Raw genomic sequence first — 17,953 nt, forward strand, 5'->3', positions numbered from 1 at the left:
ATAGATGATAGCTAAGATTGGTTTAGAGGGTTTTATTACAAATGATTTGATTGTCTTTGTTTAAGATAACTTCTAGTATCTCAGGCAGCAGTGCATTGTTTTCTCCATTTTTTTTCAGAGAAGGAGACAGAGATCCGGAGACTTTCCATAATTTATACCTAAGATGTGAAAGTAGAGAGAAATACTGGTTTTATAAATCCTTGTCAAGAATGATTTCTAACAAGCGTAATGAGTTTCTTAACAATTAAACAACAGAGCAATAGCATCATATTTTCATTAAACAGTTTTCAATTTAATACCATAGTTTACCAGGGTGTGATCATATGATTATTGGTCCTTGGTTTTGAGATACAATGTTGAAATGATGTTGAAATGTTTTTGGTGAATGTGTGGACTTTCTTGAACAAAGTGTGTGCAGAATAATTCAGAAAGTTTTTTTTTTGGTGGGGGGGTTGATTTTGAAATAATCTCAGTCAAAAATATTTTAAAATAGTACAAAAATTCATTATACCCTTCTCCCAGTTTCTTCAAATATTCACATCTATTACCAAAGCACAGCAACCAAAATCACGACATTAATACCTAAATCTAAAGACCTATTTTGCCAACAGATCCAAAATATCTCTATATTGACACTGAACTGTTAATTTTTGTCTTTCATGACCTGTACACTTTTGAAGAGCACAGGACAGTTGATTTCTAGTGTTTCTTACTTTGGTTTAGTGTGAGGCTTCCGTGTGATAATGCGTTTTTGGTAAGCATATCACAGAAGCGATGCTGTGCCTTCTCAGTGCATCATACTCACCCAGGCTCATGATATGCATTGTCTTATTAATGGTGAAGTTAACTGAGGTGCCTGTTAGATTTCTCCACTCCAAAGTTACTTCAGAGAGACACTTTGAAATGATGTAAATATCACTATTTTCTTATCATGCTTTTTGCCTACCATCCATAGATGATTCTTCCCTGAAACAATTATTGTCTTTCTTGCGTTCTTTGTAAATTTGTCAGTAGGAATTCTGCTGTAAGAATGAGCCATTGCCTCTTCTCCATTTATTTCTTTCTAAATTAATCAATCGGTATAGACACATGGATTCTTATTTTACTCTTTGGGTACTAATGCATTGCTGTGATTATTCTTTCTCTTTCTCAAATTGTTCTTCTGGGACAATTTTGAAAATCAATCTGTTTGAGGTAAACTGGTAATACACCCTCTAGGGCTAAACTTCTATGTTGTGACTGTTCCCACACATAGGATTGTACTTGAGGTGCAACTTGCTACTTATTCTTTCTTTTTCTGGGTTGTGCACATGAACTCAGAGACCATTACCGGGTTTCAACAATACTCTTCTGAGCTGAAGTCTGGTGATCTGCCCTTGGGCCAAATCCTTGGCCTCAGCTAGTCAAACATTTGCCTTGCTTTATCCCCAACACTGCCCTTGGCAAGCCCCACAGATCCCATCCCATATCCCTTATTTATATGCTCTAAAAAGCCTCAAACATACATGCACCAAATATTTCAGTTAGAGGTTCATTTCTAATTTAACAGGTTATAATTAACAGATGGATATTAAGGATAAAAAACATCGTTCACCACTCATGTGGCTCTTCACGGGATACAGGTTTGTCTTATGTGGGTTACCTGCATGCAGATCTTGAGAACAGAATCCAAGCATAAAAAGTTTATGAGATAGGTTCAGAATAAACATAGAGATGTGACAAATGAAGGAAAGGCAGCCTATGAGAGGTGAGCTATTAAGCCAGCAGTGAATGAATTCTGGAAATTAATGTAAAACATACAGTTCAGAATTATCCAGATTGAAAGATGAAGCAGATGGAATGTTTATACACCAGTCTTAGCCAAGGATTGGGAGTTGCTCCTGGAGGTGTTATTTTATCATCACCCTGCTTGTGCCATGCATGGGGGCATACACACACATAAGCACACAGGCAGAGGGATTTCCCACAGTCCCAGGAAATAGAAAGAAAGATACTAGGATTATAGGTGGAGGACTAGCAAGATCTGCTACTCCAGCCCTACTGCATATTTCATTTAATGCTCAGAAGAATCATGTCAAGTATTACAGGGGTCATTTTCATTTCATAAATTGCATAACTGAGGCTTAGAGAACTGAAGTGACAGACTTAAGGTCATAGACTATATAATGAATGTACATGAAGGATAAGGCTAGAGAATTACAGAGCACAGGAGGAAAGTACAGTCTTCACGTCCATTTTCTACAGCTCTGAGTTGGTGGAATGACGTAAGTAACCCTTCCCAGGAAGACATTTGCTCCTCAGCTTTCTAACATGGTCCCTAGGACTCCTCAGCCACATGAACTCTTCAGACTTACTTCAAAATGTACTATGGCATGAACCATCCCCATTTTTAAGTGATTTACAATTTACTGCTAAGCTCAGTTGATACCATTGAGTAATGACCTGTATTTCATTTCTCGCTGACTTTACATGCACACAGGCAGTTTCTATTAAAGTCCTGAAGCACTTTGTTACTCCTATTAAAGCACCAGAGCAAAGGAAAATAACTGCTCAGGAGATGGGCACATGTAGTCTAAAGTTTCCTTAAATTCATCCACCAGGAGACACACTCAAGATAATGCACTGAGACTAAAAACTAGGAAAGGCTTATGCTAATTCAGCACTGAAAATAAAGGAAGTGTTCCATATTTTAATAGAGATAAATGTGATTTCATAAATAATAAGAAGAATTATTGAGCAAAATGAATTATTCAAAATTATTCAAAGTGCCCCGATAAGGCATCAATCACTCATTCATTAATTTTTACACTCAGTCTGGTCAAGCATAGCTGAACCATGTATTGCTCCCAGTTGTATGCCTGACTTTGAGCTAAGCATCAAAACTACAAAGTAAATGTCAGAGTCCCTGTTTCTATGGAAAGCACACTCTTAAGAAGTTGTGGACGGCGAGAAGGGCAAACTTGGAAACATTTATGAAGTAACATGATGTAATCTATAATAGCCCACAAGGTAGAAAAAGTAGTAGAAAATGAGGCTGGAATGACAGATTGGAACCCGACTGTAAAAGTCGTCGACTATGGTGATAGTGATTTTGGATTCTTTTCGATAACAAGGAATCACTGGATTTTATTTTAAAACAGTAAAATGACTCCAAAAGCAGCACCAAGAAAGTGAAGAAAATAAGTCCTCCCCTCCCCCGCCTCCTAAAGGAGATGAGAAGGCTTTACAGGAATAGCAAAAACAACATACAATTATTGAGGTTTTGTTATGCTTCTAGTGTTACATCAGGCACTAGGGATGTAATAGTGTGTAAGATGCATAGACTAATACTTATCTTCACCAGAGAACTAGAAAAATGGTGAAGCAAAGATGGACTATGGAAAGAGCATGAGATTTGGAGAAGGGGTATGGATGTCAGATTCAACTTAGGAAAGGTGTCTTCTCCTTATCGGTCTTAATTCCTCATTTGAAAAATGGAGATAATAGAGTCACTTTATTAATAACCCCCAATCTTCATCAATCTCTACCCATTTCCCTGCTTTATTAAAGTATTTCTCTCTTCTTAAACATTTATAACATGTTTATGTGTTTGTTGATGTTCTGTCTCCCCATTAAAATACAAATTCCATCAAGAGTGTCACATTATATGTCTTGGCTACTGTGATGGGTGGTATAATGGCCCACCCCTGATCCCAGTGCCTATGTCTCAATCCCCAGAACCTGTGAATGTGTTATATTATGTGGTAAAGGAGAATTAAGGTAACAGATTGAATGACACTTCATAACCAGGTGATCTTGAAAGGGGAGATTATCCTGGATTAATCAGATCATGATATGTAGGAGGAGAGGGATGGCGATGTGAGAGGAACCTGGTTCTACTTTCTTTGTGGGCTTTGAACATGGAAGAATGTGGTCACGAGCCAAGGAATGCAGGCAGCCTCGTGAAGCTGGGAAAGGTGAGGAAATGGACCTCCCCATAGACCCTCCAGAAGGAAGGCAGCCGTCTCAACACCTTGATCCAGTGAGACCTGCATGTGACTTCTCACCTCCAGAACTGTACGATCATTGTGCTATTTTAAGCTGCTGAATTTGGGGTCATTTGTTAGAGACACAAAAGGAAACTAATACTATTACTCATGACTTTCCTTTGCATCCCTATCCCCAATGCTTAGACAGTGAATGGACCTTGGAAATACCTTAAATATATAGATGTGTGTTGTACATGTGTTTATAAGTGAACAAATAACCAACTAGAACAATGATGTTGACAATTAAGAGGACACAGAGAACTGCAGGTAACGGTTAAAAAACAAAAGCCACTGGAGTAAAAATGTGTATCAAAGAGACTTAATGTAAAGCTATTTTGTTAAAATTGTATCCAATAATTTATGCTCTACATATAACAAGACACATACTATTCTAGACAAAGCATCTTGAGATTTGATTTCAGAACAAGGAACTTTATGTAACATTTTGTAGGAAAAATGGCTGAAGGTTCTTTTTACCAGGTATTATCATTTGTTTTTATAAACCACCGCTTTTCTAAACCCTTCTATTCTCAGCATTACATGAGAGCATAGGCAATAACGCTAAGAAAAATTTATTTGTCAGTAAGTCCGGCGTGGCTGATTAAGCACCACACCATCTCGTTTCCCATCTTATTACCACTGCTATTCTCTTCTCCCTTAATTTGACCTCCTTCCCTCATCATGTTTCAGTATTCAAATCCTCTTTTCCTAGACTAGTCTACTAGCCCTTCATTGACAGGATTTAATCAGGATGCAAGGCTCAAGACTGCAAGAAGGGGTAAAAATAAAATAAACAAACCTGGACACAAGATGAGCTTGAAACATCTCCTTGTGCCAAGGACTGATGGGAACATGTTCAAAAGACACCTGAGCCAGCTGGAAAGGATTCAACTGTCCAAACCTGGGACAACTTGAACATCAAATAAGTGATATTAATGCATTATAACCCAATGAATAAATTGTTTAAAATCATAAGTTCAAATAGATGTAAATAAATGAACAAACAGGGTAGAAATGAAAAACTCTTTTTTTTTACGGCATAAAATGCTATAAAATAATAGATATGGAGAAATCTGGCAGAAACCAACTTAAACAAGTGACCAAAGTTATTATCATGAGTTTTGGGAAAAATCAACATCACATGCTTCCTGAAAGATGCACTTAGAAGGAGAAATTTTTTTCTGGAATATTCCTGGACAACAATGTATATAATCTGAATAAACAGACATCAGAAAAACTCAAAATGAAGGGCATTCCTAACAATATCTGGGATGTATCCTTTCAAAATATCAGACTGAGGGAATATCCCAGATTGAAGGAGACTAACAAGAGAGGACAAATAAATACAATATGTGATTCTGGATGGGCTCCTGAACCAAAGGAAAACAATAGCTATAAAGATATTATCAGAACAATTGATGGAGTATGTAATAAAATTAAAAAAATATTGGATTTCTTGATTTACATAATTGTATTTTGGTTAAATATGAGGATATGAATGTTCCTAGGAATACCCAGTGATTAATTTAGAAAGAGATATACATTTCTAGTTCAGTCCCCAATAGGGCAAAATTTAAAAAAAAAAATTGGTGGTACAGTTAGGTGCCATACAAGAGTTCCTTTTACTATACTTGCAAATTTTCTTATATTTGAAATTATATCAAAAGTGGTAAATAATAGCAATGAGTTAACTTCTTACACCTTCCACAGCACCAAAATTGGAAAAGCTAATAATACCAGATGTCGATGAAAACATGAGGCAGTATTTAGATTGCTACAACCACACTGGAGAGCAATTTGGTACTATTTGATAACTTTGATGAGGTTTATACTTAAGGTAGCCTACATAATCGTTCTCCAAAGATGTCCACAACCTATAATCCCTGGAACATGTGAATATATTACTTTATCTAGTGAAAGGGGCTTTGTGATTAAGTTAAGGATCCTGAGATGGGAAAATTATCCTGTATTGTCCAGGTGGGCCTAATATAATCACAGATTTTAGAAGAGGGAGGTAGGAGGGTCAGAGTCAGAGAGAGATTGAAAAATGCTACACTGCTAGATTTGAAAATGGAGAAAGGGACCATAAGCCGATGACTGTAGGTAGCTTCTAGAAGTTGATAAGCAGGGAAATGGATTTCCCCCTAAAATCACTGGAGCATGGTCCTGCCGCACCTTGATTTCAGCCCAGTGAAACCCATTTCAGATTTCTGACTTTCAGAACGTTAAGATAGTAAATTTTGTATTTTGAAGCTACTAAGATTGTAATTATTTGTTACAGCAGTAATGGAAAAATAACACTCTATGGTCATTATTTCTGTTTCTAGTTACAGACTTTAGAAAAATTCTCACCCAGGCGGTGCGGGAGCCGGTCCGGTCCGGTGCTCCCGCTTGGGGTCTGTCTCTCAGCGAACGGGGGGACTCGGGCAGTCGCGATCTGCTTTCGGTCCCGGGGGCTCGAAGGTGTGTGAGGGCGCGCGACGCTTAAAGGAAGAGTCGCGGCAACGAGTGGCGTTACACATCGAACTTCTATTACAGGAAGTGCAGAGGTTTATATAGTGGTGAGGCGGAAATAGGGGGGGCCAGGGGAGGCACGCTGCGTGATTGGTGAGGAGGCTAAGGGTAGCAGCGAGGGATTGGGTGTGCTGAGAGCAGAAAGGTCCAATGGAATGGCTTGAATATGATGTTGCCAGGCAGAGGGATATGGTATTGCCAGGCAGAGAGGGAGAGGACGAAGGTTGGGCCAATCAGAGAGTGAGAAGACAGTGGTACGATGTGAGGTCAGAAGTTGCTAGGTGAAGGGCCTGAGAGATGAGGTTGATATTACATCCGGCAAGGCGGCCAAGATACATTGGTACTCTATGTTATAGGAACATTGGGGGGATGTGTAAATTCCTAAAACACTAAAAATAGTACTCTTTTAAGGGTACTTATGTATGCAAAAATGTATGCTTAAAATATGAAGTCATGTACGGGAAGGATAAACACACAGTAGATGTCACATCTGGATCAGGAAGAGGGGGGCTGAAATGGGGGAGAAAGTACCCAATAGTTGATGGAACAAATAAACACAAGAATTGATATGACTTGATTACTGGATATGAAGAGTGTGAGAGGAGTCCATAAGATTGCGATGTTTTAACCTAAACAGGTGAATGTTTGTTGATATTGTAAGCAACTCTGACAACAACTAGAAACAAGGAAGAAGAGCATGTTTTCAGGGAAAGATAATGATTTCTGGTTTTGACACCCAGAATTTGCAGACCTTCTCTAATGTGTGTACCAGGAATGATGCAAATACGTGCAATAAATTTTCACTGTCTTCAAGGTGACCATATTCTAGACAAGGCAGAGGCAACCCTAGTCTATAAAGTGTGAAACTGTAAATATTTTAGACTTTGTGGGCCATATGGTCTCCGACTCACAGAGACCACAACTACTCAACTCTGCCATTCTTGCGTGAAAGCAACCATAGACAATACAAAAATGAGTGGGTATGACTGTGTTCTAATAGAAACTTATTTACAAAAACAAGCAACAGGGTGGATTTGTCCCACGATCTGCTAAACCCTCCTTCTAGGCTATGTATTTTAGATTTTTCCACACAATAATGGCTATACTGTTACTACCTACTGATTGAAAAACACATAGGCATGTAAGAATTTATGGGCCCCTTTCAATAATTCTGGTCCTCCTAAGGTTCTGAGGTTAGGTTTGTTCTAAGGTTGGTTTAGGAACCACTGTTATGAGTGAAGTAAATTCAACACATAAACAATTACAACACAAAATTGAATGTGCTAGAAAAATATTTTAACAGATCACTTTGTGAATTTACAGAGGGAAACAAAGAAAATTGTCAGAGAATGCTTAGGAGTGTGGGTTGGAAAGTGGGCGAATGCGTTGAATCATGCTGAAAATTATATGAGTAAAGTCACGGAGGCAGGAAAACATGGTGTATCAGCAAAGGAGAGAATAAGGTTGTTATTGTTGGGCTTGTTGTCTGCATTTGTAGTCACGTGAAGGGGTAAGGAATTAAGCGCTTCCAGAAGGTAATTTGGTAATAAGATCTTTATCAGCCTTAAATTCTAAGCCCAATGATTCTGGAAACCGTAAATGCCCACTTAACACGTGTTCTAGTTTGCTAGCTGCCAGAATGCAATATACCAGAAACAGAATGGCTTTTAAAAAGGGAAATTTAATAAGTTGCTAGTTTACAGTTCTAAAGCCGAAAAAATGTCCCAATTAAAGCAGGTCTATAGAAATGTCCAATTAAAGGTATCCAGGGAAAGATACCTTGGTTCAAGAAAGGTGATGAAACTCAGGGTTTCTCTCTCAAGTGAGAAGGCACATGGTGAACACAGTCATGGTTTTTCTTCCATCTGGAAGGGCATGTGGCAAACACGGCGTCATCTGCTAACTTCTTCTCCTGGCTTCCTGTTTCATGAAGCTCCTTGGGAGACATTTCCCTTCTTCATCTCTAAAGCACTGGCTGATGGACTCTCTGCTTCATGATGCGGCAGCATTCTCTGCTTTCTCTGAATCTCTTTCATTCTCCAAAATGTTTCCTCTTTTATAGGACTCCACAAACTTATCAAGATCCACCCAAATGTCATCACCTAATCCAATTTAACAACCGCTCTTGATTAAATCACATCTCCAGGGAAATGATCTGATTACAGTTTCAAACATACAGTACTGAATAGAGATTATTCTACCTTTATGAAATGGGGTTTTGATTAAAACATGGCTTTTCTGGGGGGCATACATCCTTTTAAACCAGCACAACACGTAAATCTTAGGTTAAGATATTTTCTTCGTAAGACATTAAGTTTTCAACTTGCTGACAAACAGTTGAAATTGTTTTCAGGATACAGTTTCAAAAATATTTAATTTTATTATTATTTCTTTCCTCTGTTTACAATGCTGGAAAAAAAAAATGTGTTCTTAAACTTTAAGAATCAAACCTGGGTCTCCAGCATGGCAGGCGAGAACTCTGCCTGCTGAGCCACCATGGCCTGCCCAAGATATCAAGGCATTTTTAAGAAGTAATAAATAAAAATGAAAATGACCTAAGAGTTTCCCACTCTGTCTTTTGGCCAGTTTGTTTTGGTGGTGATAATATGTTTTGCTATATGTTACCTACTTTGGCTTAAAAATCCACTAGAGATGAAATGAATGAAGTAATTCTCAGAGAGTTTCTTCCATTGACAAGTCATCGCCATGGTCAGATCAATTTTGTTATTTTCGGGGTAAATTCTTTCTCTTAATTTTAGCCTATTATCATTATTACTTATTTATTTATTTGTTTATTTTGCACGGGCAGGCACTGGGAATTGAACCCAGGTCTCTGGCATGGCAGGCGACAACTCTGCCACTCAGGCACCGTGGCCCATCCAATTTTAGCCTATTATATTTTGTTTTGTTCCTAAGAGAGGATGTGATTGCTTCCTGTCCTTAAAGTTCACTTATTTCATCTTTTTGTATTCCTTGTTTATTTCATCCTACTTTCTATTCTTTATATTATACAGATAGTTCCATAGTTCTCCATTAAATCATATATTATACAAATCTAGCACTGTAACAATTTCTTTACAAATCAGTCCTCTTGTGACTTTTTTCCCATAATACATTATATTGCAAGGAAGAGCAAAAGAACATCACCAAAAGATTGCTTTCTCTGTTTCTTCTTATTGGTTGGGATTTGGTTCAATAAATATTGTTGCTGTCTCTAACAGAGAAAAATAGTAAGAATAATAATTTAAAATTAAGAAGAAAACCACCCCAATAATACAATATTTTTTTTCAATTTTCATAGTAAACGCATGATTGGGATTATGTATGTGCATGTGTGTGTGTGTGTGTTTGTGCATTTATGTGTGTAAATGTGAGTGAATCGTTCTTTTTTATTCCAGGACTCTGACTGAGGTAAGTGCCTAGAAGAAAACAATGTTAATTAGAAGCAATTACCATACATGCTGTGTTTAAGTAGCCAATACTTTTATTTACAAAGAACTACCTAATTTGTGGTGTACTTAAGATTTAATAGTTCCTTCCACAAATCAATTAAAAAGGCAAATGGAAGTCTTTTGGGAAAAAAGAAATTGTGGAGGAGTTCAGACTAGGTAAGAGGAGGAGGAGGACGTGATATTTGTGGCAATCTTTAGAGCACTGCCTCTCTGTGACTTGAATACTTGATTCTGACTGAATTCCCACTATCATAAAAATGTACATTCTCTAGTGGAGTCCCAATTTACCCATCCCTTTATCTTGTCTCTCTTATGTATAACCTCTTTCAATATTTCATCAATTCTGTGTATGCCTCCTTTATTTTCCCTTCCTGGTCATTACAAATGGGACCCTGCCCATGATAAATAAAAATCTATTTGCCTCATAAAAGAATCTTGGTGTCAAGTTGCCTGCCCAAGTGAAACCAGGAAAATTTGACCCAGTTTGCATACATTCTTTTTGGTCAAAATATCATGAGCCCTGTAGTAAAAGATTTGCCATAATACAAATCTAAAAATATATATAACACATTCCCTCCCTTCATTAATGTTCTGCTCCAAAAGCAAAGCATGTATGTGCAGTCTGAAAATTCTTGGCACCAACCCTTAGTCAAAGAGAGACATAAGTCAAAGAGGGATGTAAGCTATTTTCTCAGCCAGTTCTTTGGTGAACAATTCCTTGAGGCATTCTGAATGATCCTTGACTAGAAAGTTCAAGAAATAATGAAGCCATAGTTAAATGGATCAGTGATCTTTTTTTTTGTAACAGTTTTATTCACACACCATACAATCCATCTTAAGTATATAATCCATATGAGAACATTCCTATTTCTTCCATAAAGAAAGGAAAAAAAATTGCATACCCTTCCTTAAGATTCCTCTATTATTGACATTTAGTTTTGGTATAGTGCATGTATTACAATTAATGAAAGAATATTAGAATATTACTGTTAACTAGAGACCTTAGTTTGCATTAATTGTATTGCTCCCAAATACCATCCTATTATTTCTACCTTGTAATAGTGATGGGCATTTGTTCTAGTTCACATAAGGGCATTCTTATATTTGTACAATTAACCACAGTCATTGTTCACTCTAGGTTTCCCTAAGTATTACAGTCCCAGTTTTTGTCCTCTAGCTTTCCTTCTGGTGACACACACCACCATAGCCTTCCTCTTTCAACCATACTCACACTCAGCTTTTTTCATTATATTTACAATATTGTGCTCCCATCACACAGTATTGTGCTCTCCGTTTCCAAACCTTTACAATCATGCAGTAGTAATCTTGTACAATTCACTGTATATTGACTTTGTCTCATTCAGTCCCTCTCTGAATCCTTCCCTCTTGATTTCTGGTAACTTCTCTTAACTATACACCATCACACACCTCCAAGCTTCACACACTGCTTTCAGAGAAAATCCAAATAAGACAGTAAGTAACCTGAGAATATTTCATTTGGGGGCATGAAACTGCTGACTAGCTGTCTAAATTTAATTTAAATTTAATTTAAATTTCATAATTTATGTGAAATGAACCAGCCGATATATAAAGATGAAGCATCAATTTTTACATTATACAAAAGTGTTTACTGAGTAACAATACAATGAGCTTGGCACCATGCTGGGTGTTGAAATCACAGTGTTGAATAATTCTGAGGTGGTCTCTATATTCAGGGAATTTAAAGTTTACTTGTCCCAAGCATTCATTCATGCCTCTCCTCTCCCCCTGCACCACACACACCTTTTCCCAACCTGCTTCTTATTCATATTCCATCTTGTAACCTTGGACAGATTAGCTCTGATCCAGACCGTGGTTCTGCTAATTTGATTATTCTTTGGATTTACAAGGTTTGCCATAAAGTTATATTTGAAAGACTACGTTGTCATTTATCCTTCCTGTGCTCTGATACTGTCTTCGCTCCCTCCAGCCTTTGGCTGGTAAACCAAACTGACAAAATTATGTGATATAGTGGATGAATGAAGATATTTGGGCAAGGGTGATGTAATTACTGAGGGATGTGAAGTTGTTCATGCACAATTCGGTTTTTCAATTATATGTTGTACAAAAGTACGACATCATTGTAATTTAAAATCATTGAATGATTTTATACATACTGTTTAAAAATTGAGTCCATGAAATTTTATGAGATAAATGGTTACAAATTATCCAACAGATATACATAACAGATACACAGTAAACTTTGTTGTCCCTCCTATCTCCCTGTGTAAGGATTTTAATAAAATATAAGCTTTGAAAATCTTCTGGTTTTGATTTTATTGCCTATGTTCATTATGGAAGACCATCAGAAAAAAACCTTCCTACATAGTATCTGAAACTTCCTGATGTTAGGAAGTATCAATATGGTTTTCTTATGCAAAGTAGTATGGATAATGAACAGGGTATGCCTTTTATTTTATGTTTGTAAGCAAGGCAAGCCAAACTTTGCAGGTTTCTATGTTTTCTGTTTCCAATAAGGAAGCTGAGTATAAAGATAGCACAAACCTCTTGTTTAAAACTCATATATGCTTGCTTTTTTTTCACTGGTGTATTTCTACAAAAGACTAGGGAAACACTTGTGCATCAATGCCTAAACTAAAGAAATGTTTGAGACTAGAGATCACGGTGGGTCCTTAGTTTCTACTCCAAGAGAAATAAGCAAAGGAAGTGGAATATTATCTTCCTAGAACAGTCATCAGCTTGTTTCTGTAGCAGATCTGCTGTAGTTTTTGTGAATCTGTCTACAAACCTAATAAAGTTTGTTTTCCATCATCTCTAGGATCCACAGGTTTGATTGATGGTAGAGACAAGCTGGGAAAACCCAAAGAATATTAGTCATTATGGTTTATAAAGATTAAAAGGAATGAGAATTGCAATGAGAGCAAAAGGACCAAAAAGTTTGCCTAGAATGGTGAGGCAACATAACTAAATTTTTAAATGTTATTATATAACAGTGCTATGAATGCAACACACACCTTTAGGCAATGGATATATATTGCATAGAAATATATGAGAAAGAGAGTGAGGGAGCATCTTGGCCATGCAAAAGACTGCATGACATGTATTATGTAATAACGTACCAGGTCTTACCATAGAATTCTGTGCTAGGCTGAATTCTAAGACGGTTCTCAAGATTTTGTGACCCCAGGTGTACATGGTTTGTATAATTCTTTTCCCTGGATGTGAGAAGAATCTGTGAACATGATTGAATATCACTCCAGGGATTTTGCAGTTGAAAAAGGTCACTAATCAGTTGACTATGAGTTAATCAAAAGGAAGATTATGAAGGTAGGCTTGACCTGATCATATCACCCCTTTAAATCATACTCTCCAGGCCAGAGATGGAGGAAGTCAGGGAGTCGAAGTGTGACTGGGGGTGGGGGGTGGGGATTCAGCATTAAATTCTCCATTGCTGGCTTTAAAGGAGGGGCCATGAAGCAAGGAATGCATCTTAGCCTCTACAAGTCGAAAATAGCCTCCTGCGGACAGCCAGCAAAAAGACACATGTGGGATCCTCTCCAGAGTCTCCAGACAAGATCTCAGCTTGACACCTTGTATACCCTGAGCAGAGAGCAAAGTCATGCTGTGCTGTACTTCTGACTTACAGAACTGTGACCTAATAAATGGATATGGTTTTAAGCCACTATATTTGTGATAATTTATTACACAACAATAGAAAACAAATGCATTCCACAAGTACAAAGAGAAGTCATAAATAAGCTGACAACCTGGCAGACAGGAAGAAGAGATGAGTGGCTCAAACAGAGCAAAAGCAGTATACTAATCCATTTCTGGAAGAGCTAAATTGCTGAATGGAGTTGTCGTGGGGAGTTTAATCCAAGGGATTTGTGGGTATATTAAAAAATGTGAGATGGAAGCAGTCATATCTATTTGTGTGAGTAAGATGCAACTGTGTTTAAGAAGGAGGATATTATTAGGAAATGAACACTCCAAATCAAACAAAGCAGAGGTTCACTTTAGCGGATTTCTTCATATGGAATTCCAGGGCTATTTCTAAGTCACAGCGTACCCTTGGGTCCTTTTAACAATGTGTGCATGCAGACACAATATGGACCTGATAAACTTGGAGAAACCTGAAGTAAACGGCAAGGGGTAATCACCATGCCTCACTCTGGAGATGGTAGATAAGGAATGTTCTGGTTTGCTTAGGTGTGCGTATAAACTTCAGTTTATTTGAGGCACTATTGGGCGAGACACTATTTCCACAAATGTCTGACTTCTTCCAAATCTTTGAAATTCCCTTCCTTCTCTCATGCTTTTTCTTCTTTCTTGTAAAATAAAAATTTCCCCCAATCCCAAGTACCTCCAGTTTCCCATAACTACTAGTACAATCTTCTCAGAGATTTTAGATTTTCATAAAAGACAGGAAGAGAATTTCTCTTTCAGAAATGTCTGTTCTTGCACATCTTTTCTCAGACACGGAACATAGCAGGCTCAGCTACCTTCTTGAAATGAGAAGACAAAAGTATATAAAGTATATAGCAATTAAAAGCACTTAATTAATCACACTACAGACAATCCTGCTGCAGATTCTTTGGTCAGATACATAACTTGTTTTCCTGTCTCTCACACTGGGAACTCCACAAAGCAGAATTGCTAGAAGTTTGACAGAAAAGCAAGTATCTGAGAAGGAAAGGAAAAGAATCTGCTGAAACCCAGCAACAAAATGTTAGTCCTGTCCACGGCAGAGAAGTAATTAACTTGGGAAAGGAAACAATTCTTTCTAAAACTCACTGGATCCTCAGGAAGAGTACGGGAGCAACCAATGGAAATGTAAAGGAGATGGCAGATGGGAATGTCATTATTGCCATAGAAATAAAGCCAGGTGTTGCAAGCTGAAGAAATTCAAAGAGACATAAAAGGGAAGGTCATGGAGAAGAAAATAAGTTGGGTGTCAGTGGGCTCCAAGGCAGCTTTGGGAACATCAGCCCTGGGTTCACTTTAGACATTTTCTGAGGGACTCTAGAGCCAAGCAACTGTCCGTGCCCTTTAATATTGGTGGAAAGGCTTATATGGCCCTGTCTCGCCCACCTTGCCATCTTCATCTGTCTCCTTCACTGCCAACAGCCCAAATAGATATTTTGACTTGGCAATGACTTTACCATGTCACGCTTGGTTTCACTTCTGTACCTTTGCAAACACTGTTTTAACTCATTTTTAGTCTTCCCCAGTTAATGTGACCTGGCTTCTTAGTCTATACTTACAAGGAACTTCCATAGGACACAACGAATATGTCTGCCATAGCATTGATCACAGCTTTGTGATTATCTCTTGCCTTATTTGTCTTCCTCACTCTACCATGGCGTCTTTGAGTTTATGGAACTTTTAGCCTATCATACATTGTCTGACACATGAATGCTTTTATGAATGAATTGGCCTGAAACACATGCCTCCTAGTCTTGGAAACCGCAAACATCCATTTTTAAAACATAGTGTGAATCATTGCACAGTCTCCCATTCTGTCAGCATCTCCTTCCCTAGAGTTAAAAATGATACAGATATTTTATGAAGCCTTCAAAAGCAGCAGGTGGTGCAATCCAACAGAGGTCATGGGAATAAGGGAGTCAGTGCCACACAGAAGTGTCGTATTTGGAGAGAAGGTCAACTTAATATGGCTTGAGCAGTTACAAAAATCAATATAGAGGGTATTGTTGTAAAGGCTAGAGTAAAAGATTTGCCAACTGTGCTGCAAAGATTTTTTTATAAATTTGTATTTTGCTAGTATATGAAAGTGTCAAGCATGAAGTGCTATGGATGGTACATGGAAACTTTAGCAGATCTTTCTATTTAAATGTAATCCTTCTGCTAGAACAGACTCTATTTTGAAATATGGCAATACCTGCTGATCTCTTTTCCTTTGTTCTTCATTATGGAGCGCATTTTCAGGATAATAGGATGTCTCTCTTTTAGTAGCACATCTGTTCCTGCTCCATTGTCTTCACTTGAAATCACAATTTCCTCTTTGGGAATGTACAATTGGTAGCAAGTAGAGATGATTATGATGTAATAAACAGAAACGATGACTTCAGATGGGTAATCATAGCTAAGAAACTAAGATCTTTGCTTCCAAGTAAATGAGAAAAAAGGAAACCAAAGTGCAAGGCATGAGCAGAGTGACCTCAGAATCTAATGGCTTCTCTTAGTCAGATCATGTCTGGTTTGAGGTTGTCTATTTCTTATGGTTTATGTCACTAGCTGCTGGGCAGCTCAATACACTTATTGTTACATATACATATACATTTTATATATGTGAACGTATATATACATACGTAAAATCACCTCCAGTTTATTATGGCAGAGTATAAAGAGTAGGAAGTCTCTTTGGAACAGGCTGGAATTGAATTCTGCTTAACTTGAATCCCAATGTCCTCTTTAGTAAAACTGGAGTTTAAATTACCAGCTTTGAGCTCTATTCTAAACATTGCATTTCTAGAATGTCTACCAGAATATCTGGTAAGGAAAATGCTTGATATAATAGGCTAATATTACTAATATTTTTTGCTTTGAAAAATCATGTGCCAACCTTCTGTGATTCTTCTGTTTCTTTGGTTGCTATATTTGGTATTTGCCTTTGTCAGTGTTACTTTAGGACCCTCAGTTCTGATTATACATTTGCCTTTCAGCCCGGTGTTCTAGGTTCCATTTTCCCTTTTTCTGTAAGCGTTGTCCTGACTACTACCAGTTACATATTAATTTTGCTCATTTAAAAAAAAAATCTTATAAAGATGAATTATAAAACATGTACTCTTTTATGCCTCGCTTCTTTTACTTTACATTATGTTTGTAAGTTCTAGCCATTTTTTGCTAGGATGAATGAACTCTGACCATTCTATTTTCCTTTGAATGATCAGCTCAAGATTTGACATCCCAGAAGAAAGTATACTATTGGCCATCGTGGTGGATATTGGAATGGGCCACCAGCATTCCTCTTTGGGAAAGAAGGACTTAATCCGCCAAAAACAAGTCCTCAGCTGAACACACCTGTGGGGATTGCTTTATTTAAGAAAGTTGCCTTGCCCAGGGTTCTACCCACTTATTGGTGTGGCCTGCATATAATGACTGATTGACATGGGGCTATAAAGGCCTGTCTCCCTCACTCTAACTCAGCCCAACTCTGTAAAGGTCATCCCAATTTGTTATGCTATCAGCTAAGGCCTCCATTTAGACTGCATCACAGCCCAATTTCTCTCTCTGCCCAGTCCTGCTTAGTTTCCTCCATTCCAGGAGGACTCCCTATAAACCTTGCACATGTTCTTCTCACCCTTAGGGTCTGCTTCTTGAAGAACCCAAGCTGTTACAGCCATGCTTAGGTAACCTGGGATGGTGAGAAACAGGATTTGGCTTCCAAGCAACTGCTTCCATATCATCTAATTACATAAATGAATTGTACTACCGCACAAAAAGTAGGACACCTATAAAGCTAAGTAGAGTGTTAAACCTACTGACTGCAAATACTGACAGAAACTCATCCTGGCAAAGGTAGAGGGGGCAGGAAACAACTGCCAATTTTCCGTCCTCTTTTATGGAATTTTTTGGAAAATCTTGGAAAGGGGAGAAAAAAGTGCTTTGTATTCACTTTGCGAAGACCTAGACTAATCTCTCTGTGGCCATCTCCTGTACACACTACATTTGAGATAATATACTCTAGAGAGTATCTGTAATAATTTGTTTATGTGAGTATACACATGAACACAAATTATCACTTAGAAAATCACAAACAAAATAGCATATTTTTAAACTTAGGATGTTTATGGGGCATGCTAATTTCAGTCTCCCCTTGGGACTAGGAGATTTGTTTATAGTTAAGCAGCATTTATACTTGTTTATATTACCTTCAAAAACTAAACACACTGCTAGAAGATGAATTGTGAATTACTGTTAATAGCACAAAGTGTACCA

The 17,953-nt window shown here is 37.7% G+C and overlaps 1 long non-coding RNA gene across 1 annotated transcript; it reads right to left on the bottom strand.

Annotated features, from left to right (window-relative positions):
- Positions 1-17: 17 nt before the first annotated feature.
- On the bottom strand, positions 18-16,212 carry LOC143658032 (uncharacterized). The gene is made up of 2 exons (XR_013163083.1): positions 15,894-16,212; positions 18-158 (listed from the first exon to the last, which is right to left on the bottom strand). It is a non-coding gene; the product is annotated as an uncharacterized LOC143658032 (long non-coding RNA).
- Positions 16,213-17,953: the final 1,741 nt, after the last annotated feature.

The sequence above is a fragment of the Tamandua tetradactyla genome, chromosome 15, assembly GCF_023851605.1.
Source record: "Tamandua tetradactyla isolate mTamTet1 chromosome 15, mTamTet1.pri, whole genome shotgun sequence".
Taxonomy (NCBI): Eukaryota; Metazoa; Chordata; class Mammalia; order Pilosa; family Myrmecophagidae; genus Tamandua; species Tamandua tetradactyla.